Below are 10060 nucleotides of genomic sequence, written 5' to 3'. Positions count from 1 at the left end.
TGGCCCTTCATCGACTACTTACAGCTGGAAGAAGAAGAAGAAGAAGAAGAAGAAGAAGAAGAAGAAGAAGAAGAAGAAGAAGAAGAAGAAGAAGATTGACATGCTATTACCATATACAGTTTTAGCGAACATGTAGGCAAAGATCTGTTTATTTACACATCCAGTAGATACGTAAAGCTTCATTATAATCCCACTGGAGTCGTGTTTCTGGCCACATCTCTACTTTTAGCTCTGTTTTGGTCTCAACCGACTCCTAAAGGAAATATCTGGCTCTAAAATGATTAGTGGAACCTAAAGGATGTTTTTTTACATTCAAAGATTTCTGCTTAGTGCAGGAGACCAACAGTAGCCGTGTTTCAAGTCTCATATTTTTAGTATCGCATTTAAAAAACTGTATGGAAACTGCAGAATTCTATAAAACTTCCTCAATCAGATGTATCAACTCGATAAAAACACATTTATATTTCAAGTACCCTGTTAGAATGATGATGGTGTATTTCCCGTAGGGGCCCTGAACGCAGCATTGTTCCAGTGTTACAGTAGAGCAGTCAGCATGTCGTCTAAAGAGACTTCTCTGAGTTTAGCTGAGTTCTCTTTTGCCCTGTGAGTCTCTGGAGCCTCAGGCTACTAGATGTGTTACTGTGACTTATATTCTATTAACTAAAGACGTCAATATCAATGTGGGAGAACATCTGTACTACGAGTTTTTAAGGGCGACACTTCCTTCAGGCAGAAGGTGGATAATGTTAAAGTGTCACAAAGGATGTGGAGGTTTAGCACATGATGGATTCGTCTTCCAGCTGACTCAGATTGAATAAATGTGTAACAGCACCGCCGGGACGTTCTGCTCTACAGCTCCGTGTTTCTGGACAGGTGCTTCTTTAAAAAGAGACAGCGGTGGGACCAACCTGAAGGAGTGAACCCCAATAAATACACAAACACTGCTTTATGTTCATACGGTGAACAACACTTTAAAATATCAACAGAGTGGAAAAGAGGCAGATCAGAAACTAAAAATAAAGGAGTGCAGCAGTAAAGTGAGAAATGTATAAATACTCTCATTTCCTAGACAACGAGCTGCAGCTCAGCCCACACGGACTAAAACGGGCGATCCTCGTGTGAAAACACGCCGCCGACACCTTCACGCCAACACCGCTCTGAGCCAGAGAGAGCGAGGTCACGACCCAGAACTCATCAGGGGCTGAACTTACCTCCCAGAACATTTCACATATTAATATATAAATATATATAAATATATACATGTGTGTGTGTGTGTGTGTGTGTGTGTGTGTGTGTGTGTGTGTGTGTGTGTGTGTGTGTGTATCCTCTGGGCTCAGCTTTTGTCGAGGACAGACGTCTCTTCAATCAGCTGTAAATAGAAATATGAATATGACTGACAGCTCTCGTCTTCAGTCGGACGTCCACATGAAGCCTTCAATGATCTGACTGAACTCACATCTGGCTGGTCCGTCATCACTGTTTGCTTCACATTTCAGCTGCTCTTCAAATGTAAAATGTATACCACCAACTACCCCTCACAACAGGTTTAAAGTTAATATAGTTATCATACTGGGCTCTGTGTGGGCAGACCCTGAATGCCGGGGCCAGCTGACGTCCCTTAAACAGTACGATCAGGTTAATTAAAGATAAATGTAAGGTCATTACCACGTTCATAACAATTGACGTACCGTAAACTTGACAAACTTGACTTGTCTTTAAATACACTTCAGCAGCCTGACAAAGTATATTCAATATATACTAGTCGTGTAACAAATCCTGTGTATCGTCCAACAATAACAGAACATTCTGTGTTTGACTCCCTGTAATCCATAAACACAGGTTCACTGGGCGCCTTGAGACGCTCTAGTGAGCAAAATGTTTGAAGCCTCAAAGGTCAAAGCCTGAGAGAGTTTATCGTGTCCAGTTCTTCCGGCGATGAAGAGGAGGAAATGTGTTTCCTCCTCTTCATCTGCATGAACCATTAACACAGTCGGTGTGATGGGATTCTCTCTGATAGAACGGCAGGAAGCTTCTCTCCAGTTAAAAGTCTCTAATGGGGAGATTAGGTTTGCTCCGTTAAGTGCTGAAACTTAGTTAACTGATTATAGGTTTTCAAGCTAATGTGAAAAGAAAATACTGTGTATGATTCTATTCTCTCCCTATACTTATATATATATATATATATATATATATATATATATATATATATATATATATATATATATATACATTGTTAAGGCTTGCATGCAGTTAAAAGTATTAATAAAAACATATGCACGTCTTAAATACTATAAATGGGACGACATAAATACATTAAGGTTGAGCTACTAAACAAAGTCAAACAATCTGAATTTACGCTAGACTTTCATATTAGTTTCATTGTAATAATTATCAGAACAACACTGAATCAAAATGATGTGTATCATGTCTGATTTATAACTTTGAACAGGAGTACGTATGTGGCCAAAGGCACCAAACATCTCTTCATTAAACTCTAACGTGCTCCAGTTGAAGAGGAGTGCCTGAGTTGGAAACCTCTGCTATGTATTTCATTTGTTTTACTTCATATTTTGTTCATGCATATTGAAGAATAGCACAAATAAACTGATCCCATTATCTATAACAGTCAGATAAGCTTGTCTGGTAGCTTCTCACTCTGCTGCTGTGCAGAGACACATTCAAACTCACCACAGGTGCATTTCATCACACATACTTATCAGGACAGCATGCCGGGGCTCTGTCCTCCTGGCAGCATGTGACGGGCGTCAAGCTGAGTCAGCGGTTCAGACCGATGATAGATGGCGTAAGACATTAAAGTGTGGCGCCCCGACACACATGCACACACACACTGACTCACACCTCCAGAGGTCCTGCTACTTTGTTATATTTGAAAGTAGAAGACACAAAGCACTGAACGCACTGACCGTACGTAGTAACGGGACCAATAGGGCATCAGAGCTGGAGTCACACGGCCACTGAACCAGGAAGTAAAACCACACAACTAGAATCTGATCCAAACCAGGCTGGACAACGACACAGCCTCTAAGAGAATGTTCTCTGGTTATATACTAGACTGTTCAGGCAACAACAAAGGAGGTTGTGAAGATTAAAGCATGTTTGTTTTAGATTTGATATCACTTTATAATAAGCGTTTATTTGAAGTGTTTATGGTGCTTTTCGGGCTGTACCAAATGTCATGTTGTTACATTCAAAGCCTCTATTAAGCTCTGAACGAAGCTAACGTCTATTTTTATGATTTCTATGAAAAAAATGGAGAAAAGTCGATTTTGTGTTATTGTTGCCATTTAAATGTACTTATGGTGCTGTTAGATTGCTGCCAGACCACCGCGTTAATACAGGTGTTGCCTCCCTCGGGGGCAGTGAGAGGGAGAGCTAACTGTGTTTTGGCTGCAGTGAAGATGTTGTTTTTGAAGCATAAACGCCAACAAATACGGATTAAAGCAGAATATTTTGTTCTTTTTGGAAATCTTTTTTAATAAATGTTGACTTTTGGACTAATTGAGTCCTGGAGTTATTGAAAATGTTTGCATCACAGAAACAATCCTATCCAGCCCCCACTGGAATCTAATTCTTCAAATATTATAAACTAATAATATTATTGTAGCTTCATCTTTATCTGACACACAAAAAACATCTTAAAACACAACGAAAAAGCTTCAAAAGCAGAAGTCAAAAGCTGATTTGGAAATCAGATGTCAAAGTTATGAATAAAGCTTTGAAGCAAAGAACTAATCAGTAAAGCTCAAGCTGCCCTAGAAATGATTAATATTCCATTCTCAAATATTATATAGTGTTAGTTAAAATGAAATATACTTCAGTTAGAATCCATTAACATGAACAGGTTTTAGGTTGCAAGGTTGTGAAAATTCATCATGGTACTACTTTCTGACAAGGCAGCATTTGTAGTTATAAGTTGTAATGAATGTAATGAACCTATAAACTCATTAGAAAAGGTTGCTTTTAGTGAAGCGATGCTCTGATGCTTTCTGTTGGTAAACATGAAGTCTTTTTTGGGTGGCTTTTTTATAAAGGCTGAAGAATGGAAGAGTTTACTGTTAGCGTTAATGAGAACGTTAACGTCAAGAAGGAGAGCAGACTGGAGCTCCACAGAGGACGGCTGGCTAGTTAGCAAGCTTCTGCTGTAATCTTTAATGAACATCTGGCACAAGAATTAATAAAGTTCTATCTTATGTGATCTTTTCTTAAAAGAAGCTTATAACTGATGCTGTTAGGATCAGTTATAAGCTTGTTAATCATCATTTAAACTTTAAATGATGATTAACTAACAATTTACTGATGCTGTTTGGAATTTATGGTTTAAATTTTAAACCATAAATTACAACTAATAAACCTTTTATAAAGGTGCCTTATAACAAAGCTGATGATTGAAGCCTTTAGTAACAGATGAATGTATGGTGACTGTAAACAGCAGAACTACAGAAGACTGGACATGAATGAGGATGATTATATTCATATGAACTCACCATGTTGACTTCTGACACCATGTCTATGCTGGCCACGTCGATGCTCATCCCCACCGCCACCGGCGCACCTGTAAGACAACCAGTCAGTTCACCTGGTCAAAGCAGTGAGCGGCTAGAGCCTCGTGTCCACCTGAGGGGCCACCTGAGGGACCCGGACCACCTGAGGGACCCGGACCACCTGAGGGACCACCTGAGGGACCCGGACCACCTGAGGGACCACCTGAGGGACCCGGGACCACCTGAGGGACCACCTGAGGGACCACCTGAGGACCCGGACCACCTGACCCGGACCACCTGAGGGACCCCGGACCACCTGAGGGACCACCTGAGGGACCCGGACCACCTGAGGGACCACCTGAGGGACCCGGACCACCTGAGGGACCACCTGAGGGACCACCTGAGGGACCACCTGAGGGACCCGGACCACCTGGGACCCGGACCACCTGAGGGACCACCTGAGGGACCCGGACCACCTGAGGGACCACCTGAGGGACCCGGGCCACCTGAGGGACCACCTGAGGGACCCGGACCACCTGAGGGACCACCTGAGGGACCCGGACCACCTGAGGGACCCGGACCACCTGAGGGACCACCTGAGGGACCACCTGAGGGACCACCTGAGGGACCACCTGAGGGACCCGGACCACCTGAGGGACCACCTGAGGGACCACCTGAGGGACCCCTGAGGGACCACCTGAGGGACCCACCTGAGGGACCACCTGAGGGACCACCTGAGGGACCACCTGAGGGACGCCTTACCTCCAAAGTCCGGCCGCAGACGGATGTCGTAGCCCTTCAGCAGCCTGTCCACCGTCTCTTTGACGAACGACATGTTCCCCGGTTCGTTGACGCTGAAACACAGAAGAACACCGGGATGGTGAGAGGTTCACCGGGAGGACCGGCACCTCCCCGGACCGGGCCGGACCGGACCGGGCCGGACTCACCTCTGGGCGCGGAGAGAGAGAGAGGAGGTCACGGAGCCCCGCTGACCCCCGGTGTTCACGGACAACCGAGCGCGTTCAAGAGACGAGGACACCCGGGACACTCCTCCCTCTGGGGCAGTCCTTCATGAGGGGACACCCGGCGGGTCAGACGGGCTGCAGCCTCCATCCTCCGGGCTGCAGCCTCCATCCTCCGGGCTGCAGCCTCCATCCTCCGGGCTGCACAGCTCCATCCTCCGGGCTGCACAGCTCCATCCTCCGGGCTGCACAGCTCCATCCTCCGGGCTGCAGCCTCCATCCTCCGGGCTGCAGCCTCCATCCTCCGGGCTGCAGCCTCCAGCTCTGTCCCGGAGTGACCCGTCAAACCCAACAGGTCCGCTGTCCAAAGAGCCGCGTAAAAGCCAGAGGACGTGGGTTCAGAGTGAAACCCCCCCACAGACCTGCTTCTGATTAACTCTTTGCAGGATGACTCCTCATGGGAGGCTGCTCAGGTAATCAATAGATTAATCAATGCTGAGGTGAAGCCTCTCTCAGAGTTCATCAGGTGGAGGTGGAGTCACAGACAGTGTTAACACATTAACACACAGTATTAAGACACTGCTACACTGGAATGTAACATGATATGAATTTAATAAAGTTAGACTATTATAACTTCTGGTTTATGATAGGTTGGTTTTCTATGTTCTCCAGCTCTACGTCCTCCTAAAGATGATTCAACTATTTTAGATTTAGAAAGATGGAGGTTTGAGTTCAGCAAGAATTCAATTATTGGATGGGCTACCTGTCTGTCTACCTGTCTGTCTGTCTACCTGTCTGTCTGTCTACCTGTCTGTCTGTCTACCTGTCTACCTGTCTGTCTACCTGTCTGTCTACACAAGGTAGGTTTTTAAATATTAAAGCACGTAAACTTAACGTTAACTATGCACCTGACAGTGAGTGTGACGTGTCTCCTATGAATCCAGATTAAGGAACATTACACATTATTTTGGGGTCAGGAAGTCATCTGATGACTATAAATAAGAGTAAGGTAAATAAATAAATAAGATAAGCAGTAAAGAGTTTGGTGTGCGGCTGTGGCGTAGTGGAGAGCAAGGTAGTTCTCCAATCAGAGGGTCGGTGGTTCGATACCCGGCTTCTGCAGTCGATGTGCCCAAGTTGCTCCTGAAGGCCATCGGTGTGGACTGATGATGAATGTTAGTTAGAGTCTGATGGTGGCACCTTGATGGTAGCCTGTCATCAGTGTGTGAATGGGTGAATGATATGTAACATACTACTGACTGTAAGTCGCTTTGGAGAAAAGCCTCTGCTACATGACTGTAATGTAATGTGTGAAGACTCCTTTAACTCCTGATAACTCGCGTTCTCGAGGTTTATTCTCGGCAGCAGAAGTGAGAAAGAATCTTCTGACCTGAGGTGAAAGACGTTTGTGTCATTTGTTCCTGTGAACAGTCCATGTGAACGCTATGTTTAATTCTTTCAGACTATTTCTTCCCTGTTTGCTGTAAAGTGGAAGACGCTCAGCATCACTGCGGCATGGCCTCAGGTGATTCTTACCTGGTGTCGTAGATGGCGTACAGCTTCTTGTTCCCATCAACAGCGTTCCTAAAAACAGAAGAAGGAGGAGTTACTCTCTCTATAAATACAGCGCCGACTTGAGCTTCTGAAGAACCAGGTTTTCACATTGAGTCCACGTTCATAACAACTCTTTGCACTCCTTCTTTTCTTTTTTAAAGATCTGGAATGATCCACCTCTCTAGCGGACTCAGTTGACCCTGATCCTGGAGGAGAAGAATGATTAAACACTGTGGAGGTCCATTTGTTCACCCAGCAGACAGTGAGACCTTCTGTCTCCTGGAATCTGGACCATATACCAAAAAGAAAATCAGGACGTTTTCAGGTTTGTGTCCCACATAAGTCAGAGCCACAGCAGACTGGACAAATGGAATCCTCCACCAGAGGAACGCTGGACGATGATCAGACAGCAGTCTGCTCTCTGAACATGAACATGTCTCTCTGAATGGAGCTGATGGAGATCATTGATATGTGAGGCATCACATCCCCAGACAGCCGTTACTATGGTAACCAACCAAAAGTTATTTAGTTAGTTAGATTTAGAAAAAGATGGAGGTTTGGGTTCAGCGCCATGAAATTATGTGACAGACTACCTGTCTGTCTACCTGTCTGTCTACTTACCTGTCTACCTGTCTGTTTGTCTACCTGTCTGTCTACCTCTGTCTACCTACCTGTCTACCTACCTGTCTACCTGTCTCACTACCTACCTGTCTACCTGTCTGTTTACCTACCTGTCTGTTTACCTAACTACCTACTAACTACCTACCTGTCTGTCTACCTGTCTGTTTACTTACCTGTCTGTCTCACTACCTACCTGTCTACCTGTCTACCTGTCTGTTTACCTACCTGTCTATCTACCTAACTACCTACCTGTCTGTCTACCTAACTACCTACCTGTCTACCTGTCTGTCTTCCTGTCTGTTTACTTACCTGTCTACCTGTTTACCTGTCTACCTACCTGTCTGTCTACCTAACTACCTACCTGTCTACCTGTCTGTCTTCCTGTCTGTTTACTTACCTGTCTACCTGTCTCACTACCTACCTGTCTACCTGTCTGTTTACCTACCTGTCTGTCTGTCTACCTACCTACCTACCTGCCTGTCTACCTGTACCTGTTTACCCTACCTCTGTCTCTGTCTCCTGTCTGTTTACTTACCTGTCTACCTGTCTCCTGTCTACCTACCTGTCTACCTGTCTACCTGTCTGTCTTCCTACCTTGTTTTGTTCTGTTGGATCTTTTCTTTTCTAACATCCTGGTTAGTTTCTCAACATCATCCACCAGCTTTGAAACCGTTCCTTTCCTCGCTCACTCCCTTCACTAAGCCCCCTCATGGGAAGTCAACGTTGGACACAAACTGTGGTCTCCTGAGTGAAAGTCCTGTGTTTGTTTGACCCGCCCACATGACCTCCTCTCTACATGGACTTTGTGGTTCTTTACACTGCGTCACATGACTTCTTTAGAGGCAGCGCTGGCTCCTCTTATGTATAACAATGAACGGAAGCAGCCTGAACTGACTGGACTGGATCAGAGCTTCTCCATGTTGTCCTGATGTTTTGTTTAATGAAGATGTGGGCCATATTATCTGACCCGAGAATTGTTGTTGTTGCTGCTGTTTACATTCCTTATGATGCAAATTAAAAAAAAAAATACACTCCAGGAATGTTCTCCTGCTTGTTTTGTTTGTCTGTCATGTTTTTTGTTTTATAAATTACGACTCATTTGGTTGTGCATCCCTGTGAAATGTCTCAATTTAACCACCTGACATGTTTTGTTGTCACTTTTCATAAACACTGTTAGAATTAAAGGAAGGTGAACATTACACAGATGTGTGCGGCAGTATTCTTTTGCTGAAGTATCATTATTACATATATTTCAAAAGGTTGGTATTGTTGTGGAGATGATCTCTTCTTGTTCTCCCTCCCTCCCTTATCTCCCCCCTCCCTCCCTCTTCATCCTCTTCATCCTCTGCCTCTCTCTCATCAGCACCTAAAGTCTCTCAGCATCCTTCCTCCGCCTTTTGGATACAGCATTGGCTTTTCTTGCAGAGCTCTGTGTGCTCGGCTCCTCGGGGTGGGGGTGGGGGGGAGGACCGAACTAAAGGATGGTCAGTCAGCACAAGTGTTGGGAGGAAGCCTTCTCATTTTAATCGCTCTGGGGCGAAATAAACCCCGCTGACTGAGGAGTTCGTCCACATCTTCATCTTCATCTTCATCTTCATTGCTGTCTGCAGGATTGATGCCAAACACCGAACAGCGCGATCTGCGTGAGAGAGATCTGCGAGCGGGGAGAAGTTAGATGCGCATCGTGTTGTGAGGTAAGCAGAGAGATGAGAGCAGGCCGGCGGCCACAGGGAGCTGGTACCCTGGTACACAGGGAGCTGGAGGAGGAGGAGACCTGGACCGGGATACAGAGACCCAGAGAACCGGAGGAGGAGGAGGAGGAGGAGGAGGAGGACAGGTATCACACCTTCTGCACTGAGAGGTGGACGGATGATGCAGAGCAGCCACACCAGGGCTTCTGCAGGAGGATTACAGATGTGATTGTGGAGATAGAATATATTCAGTGTGTGCAGGTATAGAAACAGCTGATCTGTTATCAGTTCATAGAGAAGCTTCATAAGTGAGACTGATCAGAGGATCCTGCAGTGAGGCGGAGACAACTTTGCATCATCAGATTTATTTTATCATTATTTAGACGTCAGCTAACATCTGTACAGATGTTGCTCTTTAGAAAAGGCAGATTGCATCTCTGGCTCTGCATTGTGTGCTGTGGTGCTGTGGGCTCAGTGCTGGGCTTCTGTGATGAAGTGGAAAGATTTGAGAAAACCCGATAAAAGATTTACTGACTGCTTTGGAGGGACAAATGTTACGAGGAGTTATCGCCTGCAAATAAAGATTTAGTTTCCACAGTTAAACTGCAGGAAAAGAGATTCATTTTGTTAATTGGACAGATTTTAAAGCTCTCTGAGCAAAATTTGTGATTTGTAATTTTGGGCTTTACAAGATAAATTAATTGAATAAATACTTCTTTAAATAAGAAGC

Source organism: Anoplopoma fimbria, chromosome 8, assembly GCF_027596085.1.
Source record: "Anoplopoma fimbria isolate UVic2021 breed Golden Eagle Sablefish chromosome 8, Afim_UVic_2022, whole genome shotgun sequence".
Lineage (NCBI taxonomy): Eukaryota > Metazoa > Chordata > Actinopteri > Perciformes > Anoplopomatidae > Anoplopoma > Anoplopoma fimbria.
This window is presented reverse-complemented; position numbering follows the sequence as displayed.